Raw genomic sequence first — 16,161 nt, forward strand, 5'->3', positions numbered from 1 at the left:
TTAAGGGATGACCAGGTAGTTGGCAAATCATTATCTGGGTGTGTCCATGAGGGTGTTTCTGAATTTGAATCTGAATCCATAGACTGAGTAAAGAAAACCATCCTCACCACTGCGGTTGGGTATTACCCAGTCTGCTGAATGACTGACAGAGCAAAAAGGCAAAAGAAAAGTGAGTTTGCCCTTTGGCTTAAGCTAGGACACACATCTCCCACTGCCTTCGCACAGCAGATCGCCTGCTCTCAGGCGACTGAATTAAACTGCATTTCCTGCTTCTCCAGCTTGCAGATGTGGGACTTCTCAGTCCCCATCACCCATGAGCCAATTCTTATAATAAGCTTCCTCATATATATATATATGAGGAAGCTTATATATATATATACATATATATATATATATATATATATATATATATATATATATATCCTATTGGTTCTGTTTCTTTGGAGAACTCTGACTAATCCTAATGCCATGGGGATATAGAAAAATATTATATTTATTTTCTCTTTGCCAGACCCCTGTGACATTAGTTCAGGGAAAGGGCCCCCATTCCAAGGGCTGATTTATTAAAAATCAACCAGGGCAAGAGGCAAATGATTCAGTGATGTTCTATACCTGATCCCTCACTCTGGCCTTCTATAACTAGTTACTCTCAAGAGCTCTGAGCCTTGACGCTGGGTTTCTAGCTCTCCTCAGGAAGTGAATGCCTCTCACTGACTCCACGGTCCACCTTTGGTGGACATGGTCTGAGTCCATCTGGGAGCAGCTCCAGACTTTCTGAAGAGGAGGGGCTTTGAGGCAGCCTGCCTGAAAGGGGAGGCCAGGGGGCTTGCCTTAATAAAGCTGCATTTACAAAGTAAGGACACTGCTTTTATTTAGATTGCATGTTTGTTTGGAGAGCCTCTGGGCAAACCCGTGGGACTCACGGAGGGGCTGAAATGCTCTCCAACCCAGCTCTGCCACCCACAAGCCATCTCTTGATGATACCACTGAATCTGCACGTGGCTGAGTCAAGACCAGGGCTAGTAGGACCTCCAGCCTAAAGTCCCAGGGAACAATAAAAACATAGGGTCAGCTGATGAGTAATTGGGGGTGGGGGGCTGACTAACATCATTAGGAAGGGGTGGGGCTGGCCGTACCTGGCAGGTTGTTTTCCTGAGTGACACCCAGTCTGGCCCAGGCTAAGGTGTGTGAATGATTCACATCTGAGGAGGGGAGGCAAGGCCCATGGGAGCAGGGAGGTGTGAGAGGACATGGGCAAGGGAGGAGTTCAAGGCAGCCAGGACAGGAGGCTAGGGGCCAGGTGCCGCAGGGGTTATGCCCAGAGATGAAGAGGGAAGAGGAGGAGGCCACCAGCCAGGGGAGGATGGAGGGGGCGAGAATGACCCGGGAAGTCAGAACCTTCCTCTCGCTGGGTGCTACTCTCCTGGCTTGCCATGCAGGTCAGGCAGAGAGCAGCTGCATCTCGCAGGCTGAATTAAATCATTAGCTTAGTTGTTTGGGGCAGGAGAGGGCGGGGTTTAGTGTCAGCTGAGTCAGTTTAGTGCTTCGCAGTCAGTTTAGTTATCGTGCTCTAACCTCAGAGACCCTAGATAGTAAGAAGACATCGGCCAGTGAGGATGGCACAGGGTCCCCCAATGTCTGATGATGGCTATTTCTGCTCTCCTCTGACTCCCTGGCTGGTTAGTTAGCACTCTGTTTTTGTTCACTAAAAACTGAGAAAAGCAGACAGTACAGGTAATCCTAAGAGGGAAGTAAAACTTCTTTGGAACTTCAATCATAGGGCATAGGTCATGTCAGTCCTGGAACTATCTTCCACTCATATTTCCCACGGAGCAGTTTCTCAACCTTTGGCAGGATTTCCTCCTTGAAAACCCATTCGATATCAGAGGGCAGGAGAGAGGGGTGTGGCAGCAATGTCCAGTTGGCATGTCCAACACCCACATGGAGATCCAACCTACCACCCCCTTCAGCCTGCCTGGGGTGTCCCAAATCTGGAGGCCCTGTCTCTTTAATTCCCATATTTATCTGGCCTTCGCCAGGTACAAAACTCTTTCACATTTGTGATTTAAAAGGACGCAACACAGCCCATGCAGGTAGACAGAAGAGGAATTATTATCTCCATTGTGTGAATGAGAAACCTGATTCATAGATGATAAGCAATTCATTTCAGGTCACGAGAGTGCACAAAAATGGGGCTGGGATTAGAACCCAGACCCCTGTAAACCAAACAGGGCCTCCGCTTCTCTAGCCCAGCACTATAAAAGCACAAACTCGGGGCTTCAGCGAACAGCTGTCCAGTCCTCATCTCCATCTCTCCCAACTGAGGCAGAACTAAGTTCCAGGGGACTCCTCCACATGCATACAGAACCCCGATGGAGGGACAAAGGATGAGCAAGGCCCGAGAGGGGGCAGCCCAGTATCCACAGGAGGAATGAGGGAGGACAGAGCAAAAGGACTACGGCCAGAAAGAAGGAAAGCAAGTAAAGAAAGCAAGCAGAATGTCTGCAAGTCACCCATCATCTGTCTTTGCACTTCACGCTGGTACAGTGTACATTTGCACCATGTTTACAGAAATGTCCACACTTTCGTGTTTATCTGGGAGGAAAAGAGGGCAACCAGCAATTAAGGAGTACTTCCTGGATATCAGAGACCCTGCTAAGTGTTTTCTCTGTTCATCTTGGGAGGAGGAGAGAATCTTCAATTTTACAGATGAGGAAATTAAGGCCTAGAGAGGTGAAGCAAAGTATCTGAGGTCACAAAGCGTGGCCTGGAACAAAGGCTGGTCTGACTGCAAAGCCCTGCTCTTCTCTTTACAAACCACACTAATGATGCCTTGGGCCTGGTCTCTGCCATTTCGAACCTTGCAATCAGACTTAACCACTCTGTTGGGTATAATCACAGGCCAGAAAGCATTTGGAACTAATGTATACTCCAAGGAGAATGGCTAATGGGTAATTTGAGTTATAGTAATTCCCATTTGAGTTACAGCGATTCCCTCTGCCACAGCCCAAAGAAATGAGGGGTTGGGCTTCAGTTATGGTGGATTTCTGCTCCTTGTCAGAAGACAGAAAAATTCGGATTGAGGCAGCCAGCCTCGGGCATGTGTGCACTGCTTTGAGAGTAGGGACCTTGGTTGCTGTCTGGCTACAATGCTGTGTGTGCATTGGTTCCTCTGTGCCTGTGTGTTTTGGAAAAACGAGAATTAGCATGCAGATTTTCAAATAGGTTCTGACAAACGTACATGAGAAACAATTCCATATTTGAATGTTTTCATTTCTGTCTTCATTCACAGAAAACATACACAGATCTGTTCTATCAAACTAAAAGAGCCAGATACCTAAATAGATCTGACCTACTATAAAGAGGCTGGTAGCTGATGTATCATTTGTCAGATTCAGAAAAGCTATGTGTCATTTGTAGTTAAATCAAAGCTACAAAGTTTTGAATTCTAAAGACAACGAAAACAAGAAAAATGAGCCAAAAGAATCTGTTTTCCTAGTTACATGGTAGTGACAATCATCCAGATGATTGGATGTCCAGTCCCTACATGATACAGTCATACAGTTTCATGACACAAGGGACAACTCCAGAAGCTTATCTCAAGTATATAAGCCTCGCTGGTAGGGTTTGCTTGCTGGTCTTTTTAGAATGGCCCAGTTTGTTTAGACAAGCATGGTGTTAACAGAGCCTAGGTTGTGTGTTTCTATCTGTATCACTTCTGGTCAAAAATAGAGGAAAATTCTGTTCACTGGGCTCAGATCACACAAAACTGAATCAAATGCGTCACCAGAAGAAGGGTTAGCAGCCACTGATAGGTAGTTCACTGGAACATCCAACAATGCTTCTTTGGAAAATCCGAAACATTCATTAATGATACGCTGTGCGATGCATGAAATGATAACCTATTTGTAAGAAAGGGATCATCTGTTTGTGACTGGCATTTACTTTATTCTCCGACTTAAAACAAACAAACAAACAAACAAAAAAAAAAAAACAAGAACTGTGAGGAGCAAAGACCCTTAACTTCTAAAGTAACATTCCAAGGCCAGGTAACAGTCTGGGAGGCAAAGGAGTAGGGAGGGACAAATGCACTGCAATGACAGAAACAGAACGGGGGAAACGTTTCGTGAAAAATACTCGGTTTAGAAATGACCTACAATTGCTTTTGAGGGCAGTTTTAACTATTACCTTATAAGACTAAATTGTTTCCAATAGTCACAGTCACTCCTCAAAGTACTTGCTTGAGAAACTTCCAATTTTAGGTAGTCGCAACTTGCTGAGGGAAGGCAATAAAGTAACACTGCTACCGAACAAAAGCACTTTTGTCTGCCAGGTGGTGAAGAGGATCGCGGGGACCGGCACTTACTCTCAAAGCACAACCCCCAACAGTGTTCCTAGTTAGTTCATAACAACCATAATAACCATTTCCCGACTCTTCGGATGCCTTGCCCGGTTCGAACTGTCCCCGAGCTGACACACCACCGCGCCGAGAGTAGATGAGGCTGAAAAATGTTACATCCCTAGGCTTCATGGGAGGAACCTCAGTTCAAGACCGACGGCTGTTGAGACCGAGTTTGGAAAAGTAGCACCTGTGCAAAAGCAGAGCGGAGCCCGCGCGGGACTCTCCGCGCCTCGGCGCCCAGCCCTACAGCCCGCAGCAGCCGCGGACGCAGCGCGGGTTTTGCATCTTGACTGCTTTTCACCCCTAGAGGGGGAAAAGATAGACGGAAGGGGCAAGGTGGGCCACTCGCCACCCCCAAAGTACTTGTCCCAGGTGCCTGAAATGAGTCTGGGGCCCGGGCCAGGCTGGGCCCGGTGGAGGTGCGCCCCGGCCTCCCCACGCGCCCCGGCCCGCCCGCCGGAGCTCCAGGAACCCTCCCCGCGCCCCACTCACCGCTCACGCTCGCCCGCGCCGCCGAGCCCGGGAGCGGGGACCCCTGCGGCTGCCGCATGCCCTCGGAGCCGAGCGCGACGGGGCGACCGGGGGCCGGGCTCGAGGATCGCCGGAGGACAGGACCGGCGGCGGCGCGCCTCCTCTGCAGAGGCGGCTCAGAAGCGCCCGGAACCCGAGGAAAGTTTGGCGGAGCGAGGGGTGGTGCCCAGGGGGCGGAGGGGCGCGTCCCACCCAGCCCCGCCCGCCTCTCCCCGCCCCGCCCAGCCTGGGGTGGCCGACCGTTCCCACGAGAGAGCGCCCCCCACCGGCGAGGCACGGATCAGCGCGCGGGGGCGCTAGCGCAGATGCCTTTCTGCCTGAGACTGGTCCCCAGGAGGGTGGCCTGCCTCCAGAAGATGGCACCCACTAAGGGACCGCTAGCACCCACAGGCCCTACAGAGCCATACCTCAGAGCCCCATTTTAAAGCACTGTCCATCTGTCCCTCTGTCCCTCTCTCCTCACACTGCTGAGAGAGATTTGTTTGAAGTGGCTTAGGGAAAGTGCACACCCCACATGGGAGGCAGGTTCACGGCCAGGCTGATCACTTGCTCTGAAACTCGAACCCCAAAGCTATCCGAGCAGCGCAGGTATCCCCAGAGGCCAAGGGTGTTCCCGTGCATTTGGCCTGGGGCCTTTCCTAAGCACCTTTTTATTGAAACAGAAAACAAACAAACAAAAAATATTTAAAGTTCTTGTAAGAGAATTCTGGGCCTCTTAGGGTAAATAGTCTTGGATAATTTGTTTTTCAAAGCTGAAATCTAAAGCCTCCACTGACCCACCTTTGGTAAAGAAGAAAGATGCAAAGTGAAACAGTGTTTGTCATGAAGCCTGTTCTCTCTGAACTCTATAAAGCAAAAAAGCACATACGTGCAAAGAGACTGGTTTTCCCAGTGACCTCACAGAAGGAAATACTGTAAGATGAGGTCCTTCCTACTGGCAGTTTGAAACCTAGGAAGCACTAAGAGCATACACTCAGATGGCTTCCTGTAGCCCTTTGCCATTCCTTCCTTCATTTGTTCATTCATCATTCATTCAGTGTTGATATTGGGCCCTTCTGTATGCCAACTAGGAACTATATCCCAGGAAACAATCTGGATAGTAACCTGCCTCTTACCATCAAAGAAATTCTGCTCTTTCTGACAATAATGTTTCTTTTTTAATACCTGACTGCCTCAATGGCCAATTTTATTACAAAGAACAGTATCAAAATATACGAATCTGTTTAAGAACAACCAAGAAATGCAGCTTTTTTAAAAGGCCAAATGAGAAAGCAACTTCCCTCTGACCATCCCCCTGGAGCAATGGGCCGACGCAGGCAGGGCCACATGTCCAGGGCATCAGTCTGAATAATTTAAAGGACAGGTGTGTCTTCCGACTCTGGACACCTGTTGTAAATCTTCATGGGAGGGCAGCTCTGTTGGATTTTCTTCTGTGACTTCGTTCTCTGCTGGCTGGGTCTACACACAGGCATCCTTGCCCTCCTCCAAGCCATCAGGACACACACAGATGCAGACATAACTCCCAGACGGGCATGTTGTAGCCGTTCTCTGTGCTTCCTCATATGAACTTTTTCCACAAGCGAGCACTTGTCGATATCTGTGCACTGGCCGCTCTCTTTCGTGTAGCCAGGGAGACAATAATGTTTTAGTAGTGTTTTATTCCTTATACAATGGGCCTCATCCCTTAGGCCATGACAGCCTGGTGTGCCTGAAACCTTCACAGCGATTGGGCTATATTTTGATCAGCCCATGCCCAGATTATTATTGCTTCACCAGGATGTGCAGAAAATGACTGTAGTGTCTTCCAGTTGAACTGTGTAGAAAGGGCTACAACTCACAAACCTAGTGCTAAAGAAAGCTCATGTTTAGCAGAACAAGCAAAACTCTTGCAGATGATGTATGAGAAGGAGGCCAGGGGAGTGAAGAGCTCGGCTCACACAGCATGGTGCTGACGGGCACGGTGGTGAGCACAGTAATTCTTAACAACCAGCACTTAGCAAATGCTTAACTCAACAAATGTGTATTATGTGCAGTGAGTGAGTTGTTGTAGGCTGGACTGGGAACTGTAAACAACACTTAGAGCCCTCTCTTTGCTGGGAAATTTGTATCAAGTTCCAAACAACTTATTTGCAAAGGCACATTGGAAAACATTATGTTGTAACTGGGGAACTTCCTGGACTGGAGCATTGCAAAGGAGAACAGGGGTTCTGTAAAGCCAGGTGTAATTACTTTTTACCTTTACCTTTTTAGGATTCATACATAAGGTATGAAGGGAGAAGGAGAAGGGAGAAGGAAATATGGTGAGCTGTGTTGCAAAAGGAAAAACCTTATAGCTAGATGGTTTTTAGCAAATGTGACTCTGATCTGAGCAGAAGACGAGGAAATGATATAGGAAAGAGATGCAAATAGGAAGAGCCAGGGAGCACATCCGGTGTACTGACCTACAGGCAGAAACAGCAGAAAGGGGACCAGAGGCAAAGGGCAAGTAGAGAGAAAGATGTGGCCCCGAACCCTAGTTTTTAGAAAGAAACTCAGGGATTGTCCACCAGAACCTTCTTTAAGTCCTTGTAGGGTCTGTGGTGTCTCACTTCTCTACCAAAATGTTTTTTTTTATTAGTAAAACCAAATTAAAATTAACATCAAAAATGATGAACACAGAGCCTGAGGGTACATTTCGCCTTCAAGATCACTGGCTGGAAAGTCATCCAAAACTTTTTCAACAAACCTTTGCTGGTGAGCTTCCTGTACACAAAGTGTTGTATTTTGTGTTCCTGGGGACACAATGATTTATAACATTGTTTCCATAAGGGGAAAGAGGAGGGTATTCTACAGTGCTTGATGGAAAAGAATTCTGATGGCTGAAGGAACAATTATGGCCTTGGAGAATGTGTGTCAGCCAGCATTTACTTGGCAGGGAATAAATGCTGCAAAATAAACAAATAAGCAAATAAAACTAAAAACAGGCCAGCCACCTGCCACAGTGAGAAGCGATGCGGGACACAGGCATGGCTTCTCTTTCTCAGGATTTATGAAAAGAGGCTCGTGTTCATCTGCCCCCAGCTCAGCGTGGACTTCCAGTTGTCTGGGCAGGAGCTCATACCTTTGTCATTCTTAACTCTGGGAAGTATCTGAACTGAATCTCTATTCAGTTTTGTTCATCTGTGCTAGTTAGCGATAAGGGTGCCCACAGCAGGTCAATGGTATGAGGAGGTGGGATGGTAGCTATAAAGTTTAAGGTGGGAGTGGAACCTGAAAGACAGTGGGCTAGAAGGTTCTGACGAAAGCCTGAGCAAAAGGTTAACCCTTTAGAAACCAAAGGAGAAGAGAGATGGCACTAGTAAGGTGATGGCCATGTAGAGTATCTCTCAATTGCACGTCACATTTCGTGGAAAGCAACAGAGAGTCACAGAAATAGTCCCCAAATACCAAAACATCAGAAATCAGCATCAGCTTAAGTTCATTTAGACTGAGCGAGCCATCTCATATCACATGTGCAAGTCATTCAACAATACTTCCTAGATATTCATCCCATGACTACTTCATTCGTCATGTTTTTACACTTGAGAAAAGCGTGACCAGTTTTGAAAATAAAAGTCGTGATGGAGGTCTTGCTCTAGCAGATGGGAAAACACATTATAAAACCATAATAACTAGGATGCCCCACTACCCAGATTTGTGATTTGTGAAAGATGGTGCTTTTGAGTGTCGAAGGGTTAAATGCAGAAAGACGCTGAACATAAAGGTTTGGGGCTTTTTTCCCCCATAAACAATTAACTAGAAGAAAACAGATGAACAACCAGACCACCCTCCCTGAAGGCTAGACCAGATCCTCCTGACTGGGGAGGAGAATTTGAACTACAGAAGAAGCAACACTGATGGCCTCGAGTGTGAAGCTGCTGACTTCTCACAACTCCTCAGGCTAAATTATTGCAGAAACATAGATCCTTCTCTTAAGAACCCAGGGCCAGCGTGGTCAATGGTATTATTTAAAAGCATAAGCTGCCCCTCCCTCGGGAAGAATCATGCTTCTCTGCTTATCCATTTGGCTTGCTTGGGTCAATAAAGTGTGAGCTGGACTACTAGCCAGCACAAAGTCCACCCTGTTCTCTCTTCCTCTCCCCTGATATCAGCAGTGTCCCAGATCCAGGCGGTTCCATCAGCCTGGATCCAGGAGTGAGGAGGGCATGGACCCGCAGCACCATGCCTGACCCAGGAATGACGTATCAGTGAGAAATAAGCCTTTGTCCTTTTAAGCCACTAAGATTTGAGGAGCATCTGTCACCACGGCATAGCCTAGCTTATCCTGATTAACACATGGAGGCGTACTGTGCCCTGCCATGCATCTGCGACTTGGGCAGGAAACACTCTGGCATGTGTGCTCCACGGCACAGTGTTAAGGGAACAGCGATATTGAAGTGGTGGCATGGCATAGCCAGACAAGAGGAACCGAATCCACCATCTGATTTTCTGTGGGCCTCACACTGACGCAGAGCGGCAGAAGTCGGTTCTGTGTGGGAAAGGACCTAAGGGGAAATACTGGCAGTGAGTGCACCAGGGACAGAGCTGCATCCAAAGATCAGGATGGGGAATCACCTCTTAAAAAAAAGTGTGCTACATGTCCATTCCCACCCATTCCACCTCAACACCTGAACGTTAACCCGTCCCTTCTGGACTTAGATGCCACAACAGGGAGAAAATGGGAGGGGCAGAAGCCTAAGAATAAACTTCAAACGACCCAGACTGCTGAATGTGCCTGTCAGGGATAGAAATCGCAGGTTCAGGGTAGCATTTAGATCCACTTGTAGAGAAATAGTTATGTTTGTCTGCCTGTGTTTGCAGCCTGAAAAATATGGACATAGTCCACCAGGATACTTTAAGAACACATTATGGGGTTGCAGATATTCAACCACCGCAGGGAGCTGAGGGTCTAGGCAGGCCAAGCCGAAGCCATGCGTGGGCAGTGAGAACACCTTATACAACAGGCTAACTTCTGCTCTCAAACCCGACACTCAAGCGATGACTAGATATTTGCCCCCTCTGAGAAGTCATCAAGAACCTGCTACTAGCGATACTGCCAGCTGCACAAATATTTATTCTGGTAAACCTGAAAAGAAAAAGCAAATAGTTGTAAATAAATCTTCTTAAAATTTTTTGCATTCCACGCACTAAACTTTTTTCCTTGTTTCGCAAAAGAAAGCTGTAATATGACACTAACATTCTCATCTCCGGAATTGATTTTTTTCAATTGGATTTGATAGAAACTGGCCAGTTTAATATTGAATGTTTTGGTATAATTTGCTTAAGAACTCAGTATACTAAAACATGAATGGACATTAAAAGCAATCTGAGCTATTAACCTTTTTAGTCTGTTTAAAATAGAGGATTGAGTCATTCAAAATGGAAGCTCAAAAGCTGAGAAGTTTTCATTCTTTTTTTTTTAATGTAGTAAAGTTTGAGACCGAAAAAAATAACATAAAATAAAACAAGATTCTGTAATTTAATGAAAGAAGCACATTGTAACAATTACATAATTTTATACTCGGCTTTGCAATCATTAATAAATGTTTTTCTTACCAACAAGAAAACATGTCATGATAAATTATTTTTCTATAACTGAAGATTTTCTAGGAGGCTCAATCCTCTGTTCACTTTTAATTTCGAGGACATGGCTTACTTTGATCATGTTGTGTTGTGGGGGGAATGAATACAGTGAAGGCAGAGGACAGTGAGGGGGAAACATGAATATTAGTAAGAACAATGACTTGTGTGTGTTGGGGTAAGTAGTAACTAAATAAAAATTGTGAAACCCAAAAAGATAAAAATGAGACATGTTATAAGACTTTATCTTAGGAGATTGTATTAATGAAAGTACCTATAACTTCTGACTTGCCGTTGAGTTCAAAAGCTTTCATGTGCTCCCCGCTTTCACTATTTACACAGTCTTGGTCAGTTTCACTTAGTCTCTCATCTATAAATGGAATAAGGTACCTTCTTCCAACTGCAGTGAAAGTTAAAAAGGGATAATCTACTATAGTAATTTTTTAAAGATAAGATTATTACTAGAAAAATAAAAGTTATTTCATGATGTTTAAATGGTCATTCATTAAATAACAGACATTCAAAATGTATGAAATAGAAATGAACAGAGGGAAAAAAAGAAAGAAATGAACGAGGGGGGAGGATATAGCTCAAGCGGCAGAGTGCATGATTAGCAGGCACGAGGTCTTGGGTTCAATCCCCAGTATCTCCATTAAAAAAAGAAAAAACTAAAAATAAATAAATAAATAGACCTAATGACTTCCCCCCAAAAAATAAAATAAAAAGTACATACATTTTTTAAAAAGAAATGAACAGAACTAGAGGAGAAGCAGACAAATCCATACTCAAGTTGGAGATTTTATCATCTGTTTCTCAGTAATTTATAGGTTAGATAGACAAAAAAAATCAATTACAGATCATTTGAACAACACTATCAAGCAACTTGACCAAGTTGGCATTTATTAAATGTTATACCATCAACTACAAAACACATGTATTTAAGTGTGCATGTAACAGTCACAGGTAGACCTTACTCTCAATCATAAAACAAGTTGCAATAAACTAAGAGGACTGAAATTATCCTTTGGCCAAAATGGTAATAAATTATAAGCCAATAACAAAAAGATACCTAGAAAATCCCCTAATATTTGGAAATTAAGCCACATACATAAAAATGACCTGTGGATCAAAGAAGAAATCACAAGAGAACTTAGAAAATACTTGGAACTGGATGATGATGAAAACATCACACTCAGGATGTATGGGCTGTACCAAAGCAGTATTTAGAGGGAGGTTTATAGCTTTAAATCCTGATAGTAGAAAGAAATAAAGTTTAAAAATCAATGACCTAAACTTTCACCTTGAAAAGCTTGAAAAAGAAGAGCAGAAGTTCTCTGGGCCCCTTTCCAGTGACTCCAACACTGATTTCTCTCACCACACCTTAGTTTTCTTTGCTCTAGAACTTCACGTAAATAGCTCCGTCTCCTATGCCTGGCTTCTTTCATTCAACTTAACGCTTTTGATGTTCATCCCAGTTGCTGCAGTGTCAGTAGTTCACTACTTTTTGTTGTTGTTGTGGAGTAGTATCTCATTGCGTAGATGTTAAAAAATGTATCCATTTACCTGTTGATGGACATTTGTTTCCAGTTTTTGGCTACTACAAATAAAACTTGTCTGAATACAGCTATATATGTCTTTTGTAGACATATGTTCTCAGTTCTCTTGAGTAAATAAATAACCACAAGAGCAACTGCTGAGTCATGGGGCAGGTGTATGTTTCAATGTGTAAGAAATGGTCAAACAGGTTTTCAAAAGGTTTTACCATTTTACACTCTTCTTGACAATGTATGAGACTCCCAGGTGGTTCACTTTTTGCCAATGTTTGATATTCAGTCTTTCTAATTTTAGTCGCTGTAGTGTGTATGAAGTGGTGTCTCATGGCAGTTTTAATTTCTGTTTTCCTGATGATTTTTGATCATCTTTTTATGCCCTTACTAGCCATTAATTTATACTCTTTTGTGAAGTATCTGTTCAAGTATTTTGCCCACATTAAAACTGGGTTGTTGTTTTATTATTGTTCTTGTGTCAAAAAGTAATCACAAAATGCCTAATTATCTAATAATAACTAGAAATTGTATGAGACTTGCCTAAGATTCTACCCAGAAGGCAGGAAAAAGACCAGATCATACATGAGGCTTAGAAGGGATTTGGGGGAAAGATTAAATTTATATTTTGTTTACACCTTACTAAGTCCAGCTCACACAAGAAATTGAAAATATAGCAAGACGCTTTAAAAATAGGTCAGTATAAAAAGAGAACCAAAAAGAACTTCTAGAAATGAACATTTGAGTTATTGAAATAAAAATAGACTCAATGAACCACTTCGACAAAAATTTTAAAACCGCCAAAGAGAGAATTAATGAACATAAAGTATATGTCTAAAGAAATTCATTACACTATGGCAGAAAGAAAAAGGAGATTAAAATATGAAAGAGAGATTAAGAGATACCAAAAAGAGAATGAAAAGGTTCGATAGGTTTCTAATCAGAGTTTCAGAAAGCCAGATAAGAGAGAATGGGGAGAAAGAAATATTACTTTTTAAAACTAATAACTAGTATTTTTCAGGATTGAAGAAAGACAAATTTTCTGATTCAAGAACCACAAGTATCTCAAACAAGTAAATTTAAAAATACACACACACAGAGACACAGACACACACACACACAGAAGTAAATCTGAAAAGCAACCAGTGATAGACTGATAACAATTCTTAACAACAAGAGACCACAAAGTGGAAGAGCATTGCCATTAATTTCCAGCTAAAGGATTACATATTGAAAATTAAGGATGAAATAAAGATTTTTTTTAAATGAAGACTGAGAATGAAAGAGCTACAAACGGAAGAAGGAAATTAAACCCAGAAAGAGGAAGTGTTTGCAAAAAACATTTTTACTAAAATAAGTGATAAAAATAAGAATAATTCTGAATAAACATGCCTACACCAGATGATAAGTAAAAACAAGCATTACTGAGGGAAGGGAATTAGAAAACAGAAGAAAATCATGTAAGACAGTAAATGAAAAATGAGTGTGACCTGAAGCAAACGATCTAAGGTTCTCATAAACAAGATTGTACTATATAGCAAGGGAAATATATACAAGATCTTGTGGTAGCTCACAGCGAAAAAGAATGTGACAATGAATATATGTATGTTCATATAAAACTGAAAAATTGTGCTCTACACTGGAAATTGACATATTGTAAACTGACTATAAATCAATAAAAACAAAGTTAAAAAAAAAGAGGGAAAAAAGATTTTGGGAAAAGATTTTGATTAACTTTATATTTTTCTAAATCAGGTAAAAGTTTCAAAATTTAAGGGTAAATATTAAAAGAAAAGAAATAGAAGAGAATAAAGAAAACCTCCATTAATCCAACAGAAAGCAGGGAGAAAAAACAAGAAAAAAAGAGCATAATTTGTAAATTAACATTGTAGAAATACATCCAAATATATCTGTTGTTACAGCAATGTAAACAACATAAACTATTCAGTTTAAATATAGATGCTATTAAGTGAGCCAACAAATCTGGTTACATGCTATTTGAATGAGATATATTTAAGTTATAATAATAAGAAACAGATACTAAGCGAAGACTAATGAAAAGAAAGCTTGTGCAACTCTAATAACAAAAGAGACCTTAAGGCAAAAAGTGTTACGATAAAGAGAACTGCCACATATATAAAAGAAATTATTCTCCAAGAAGTTACTGTGCTAAAAAGCACAGTTTTGTCTATAGAACTGTTTTCTCCTAACTTTCAGTGCAATCTTTAGAAATTTTATTTCTACTGGAAAAAAAAATAACCCCTTTCTAACCCACCTCCTTAATAAATCAGATCTAGAATTACTAAGTTTTGTTCTTTTATGTCTCCTTTTTAATTAAGCCCATAACAATCTAAAAGGTGTTGAGCCGCTTACAATTTCCAGCCATGTCAAAAGAAAAGCAAATCATGTTAGGTGCTCGTATTATTTTATTTATTAAATCCTAATTGCAAAAATCAGCAATAGGATTTATAGATTTAAGTGAGGGCTCTCAGCAGGTTGGGAACATTGATTCTAGTATATTAGCAATTATATTAAATATTAAAAATTATAAAAGAAATGTAAGTTTCCAGGCAGAACACTAGGTAGTTTCAGAAACTGAGTTCTTCTCATGCCAGGTTTCAGATGCATTTCCTATAATGAATGCATGGGCTTTTCAATTAACTTTATTTAGTCTGTTTGTGAAAGAATATAATTTCTCCATGTATAAAATAGGGGTAATAAAACTTGTTCTACCTAGTGCAGGGTTATCGTGAGGATAAAACTAAAAAATAAATGTGAAAGCCCTTTGCAGACCTTTTAGTGCTGTGTAAATGTAACTTATTACTATGAATCCCTGGTCTTATGATGGATCATAAAAAGCTTTACCCCTCCTTTCTTGAGCATGCCTGCAAAATCTCAATTACCTGTCATTGTGCTTTGCTTAATCTTTAAGGGTAAAGCTTCTCCCACGTACATGAATATATGCAAATAATGGCCCCGGAAAACAAGTCTCACCATTCACCTTTCTCTCACTGGAAACGCACACACTAGAGTTACATACACCAAAGAGAAGGAAAACTTGCTTCAGTGGGTAGTGGAAAGAAAAAATTCTTAGTAATGGGTTTTGTAGCTCTTGTAAGCCTGATTAGAACATCTGATCCATCACTCTTATTTAGGTGACCTTGAATTCTTGAGGTAGATAACATGAGTGTGGCAGGAAAAAAAAAACCAGTCAAAATTGTAGTGAAGAGGGCATGAGACGGAATGTACAAAGCAGGTGTGACGCAGCAACGTTCCTCCAAGGCCACGGCCGCTTCTCCCGCAGCGTCGGTGGATCCACACAGAAGTATCTGTTGAAAGCCTGTGTGCTCTGCAGGTGAGCAGGCCTGTCAGAAAGCCGGGAGCTGGGGGAATGGAGGCAGGTCACTACATCTCTCTGAGCCGCCCTCTTCCCACATACAAAAGCAGGGTAAGAAAGTCTACTAAATCGGATCTTCAGTCCACAGCTCAGCCTGTCCTGCTCTTGCCCTTCAGGACATCAGGGCCTCTTTGTAAGCTTCCACCAAGACCTCTGGCTCCCGCACTTGGCTTTTAACTACTTGTTCTCAGCTCTCAGGTTCTCATTCCTCTGCAGAGTGTTAACCAACTTAGAAGTAATCGGCTGACTCTACTGTCTCTGTAAGCAGCCCTCTCCCCTCGTCTTCTAAGTGCTTGAATTGTCGCTCATACTGGCATTCCTGACCACCAGGATGCGCTCCCAAGTCACCAGCAGTGATATCTTTGGCAGCTGGACCACCACCTTACATCACAGACTCTCTGTGCCTCCCTACCCCTCAGGACAGTATCCTCTTCACCCACCACAGATGGGTTTACCAGTCCCAAATCTCCATCTTACCACCTATTTTTGATCAACTCTTCCAATATCACTTTGTGTTAGTTCAGACCTTCTAAGAGGCAGATGCCAAGACAAGATGGGAAATGCAAGAGAATTTGTGGGGAGGGGGAGTGGCTGTGAGGGAGAAAGGAGAGCGAGCCAGAGGAGGCCGGGAGGGCTGTCAGACAATGATGGTCTGACCTCATTGAAGGAGAGAGGAAAAGATGATGTGT

The 16,161-nt window shown here is 42.8% G+C and overlaps 1 protein-coding gene across 2 annotated transcripts in view; it reads right to left on the reverse strand.

The window, feature by feature from the left end:
* The window catches only part of LPAR3 (lysophosphatidic acid receptor 3), a 77,450-nt gene extending 72,377 nt beyond the window's left edge, over positions 1-5,073 (reverse strand). For both annotated transcript variants that reach the window (XM_032494693.1, XM_032494692.1), the window contains exon 1: positions 4,895-5,073. The gene's annotated coding sequence lies outside the window, so the exon portion shown is untranslated. The remainder of the gene's footprint in view (positions 1-4,894) is intronic.
* Positions 5,074-16,161: the final 11,088 nt, after the last annotated feature.

The sequence above is a fragment of the Camelus ferus genome, chromosome 13, assembly GCF_009834535.1.
Source record: "Camelus ferus isolate YT-003-E chromosome 13, BCGSAC_Cfer_1.0, whole genome shotgun sequence".
Lineage (NCBI taxonomy): Eukaryota > Metazoa > Chordata > Mammalia > Artiodactyla > Camelidae > Camelus > Camelus ferus.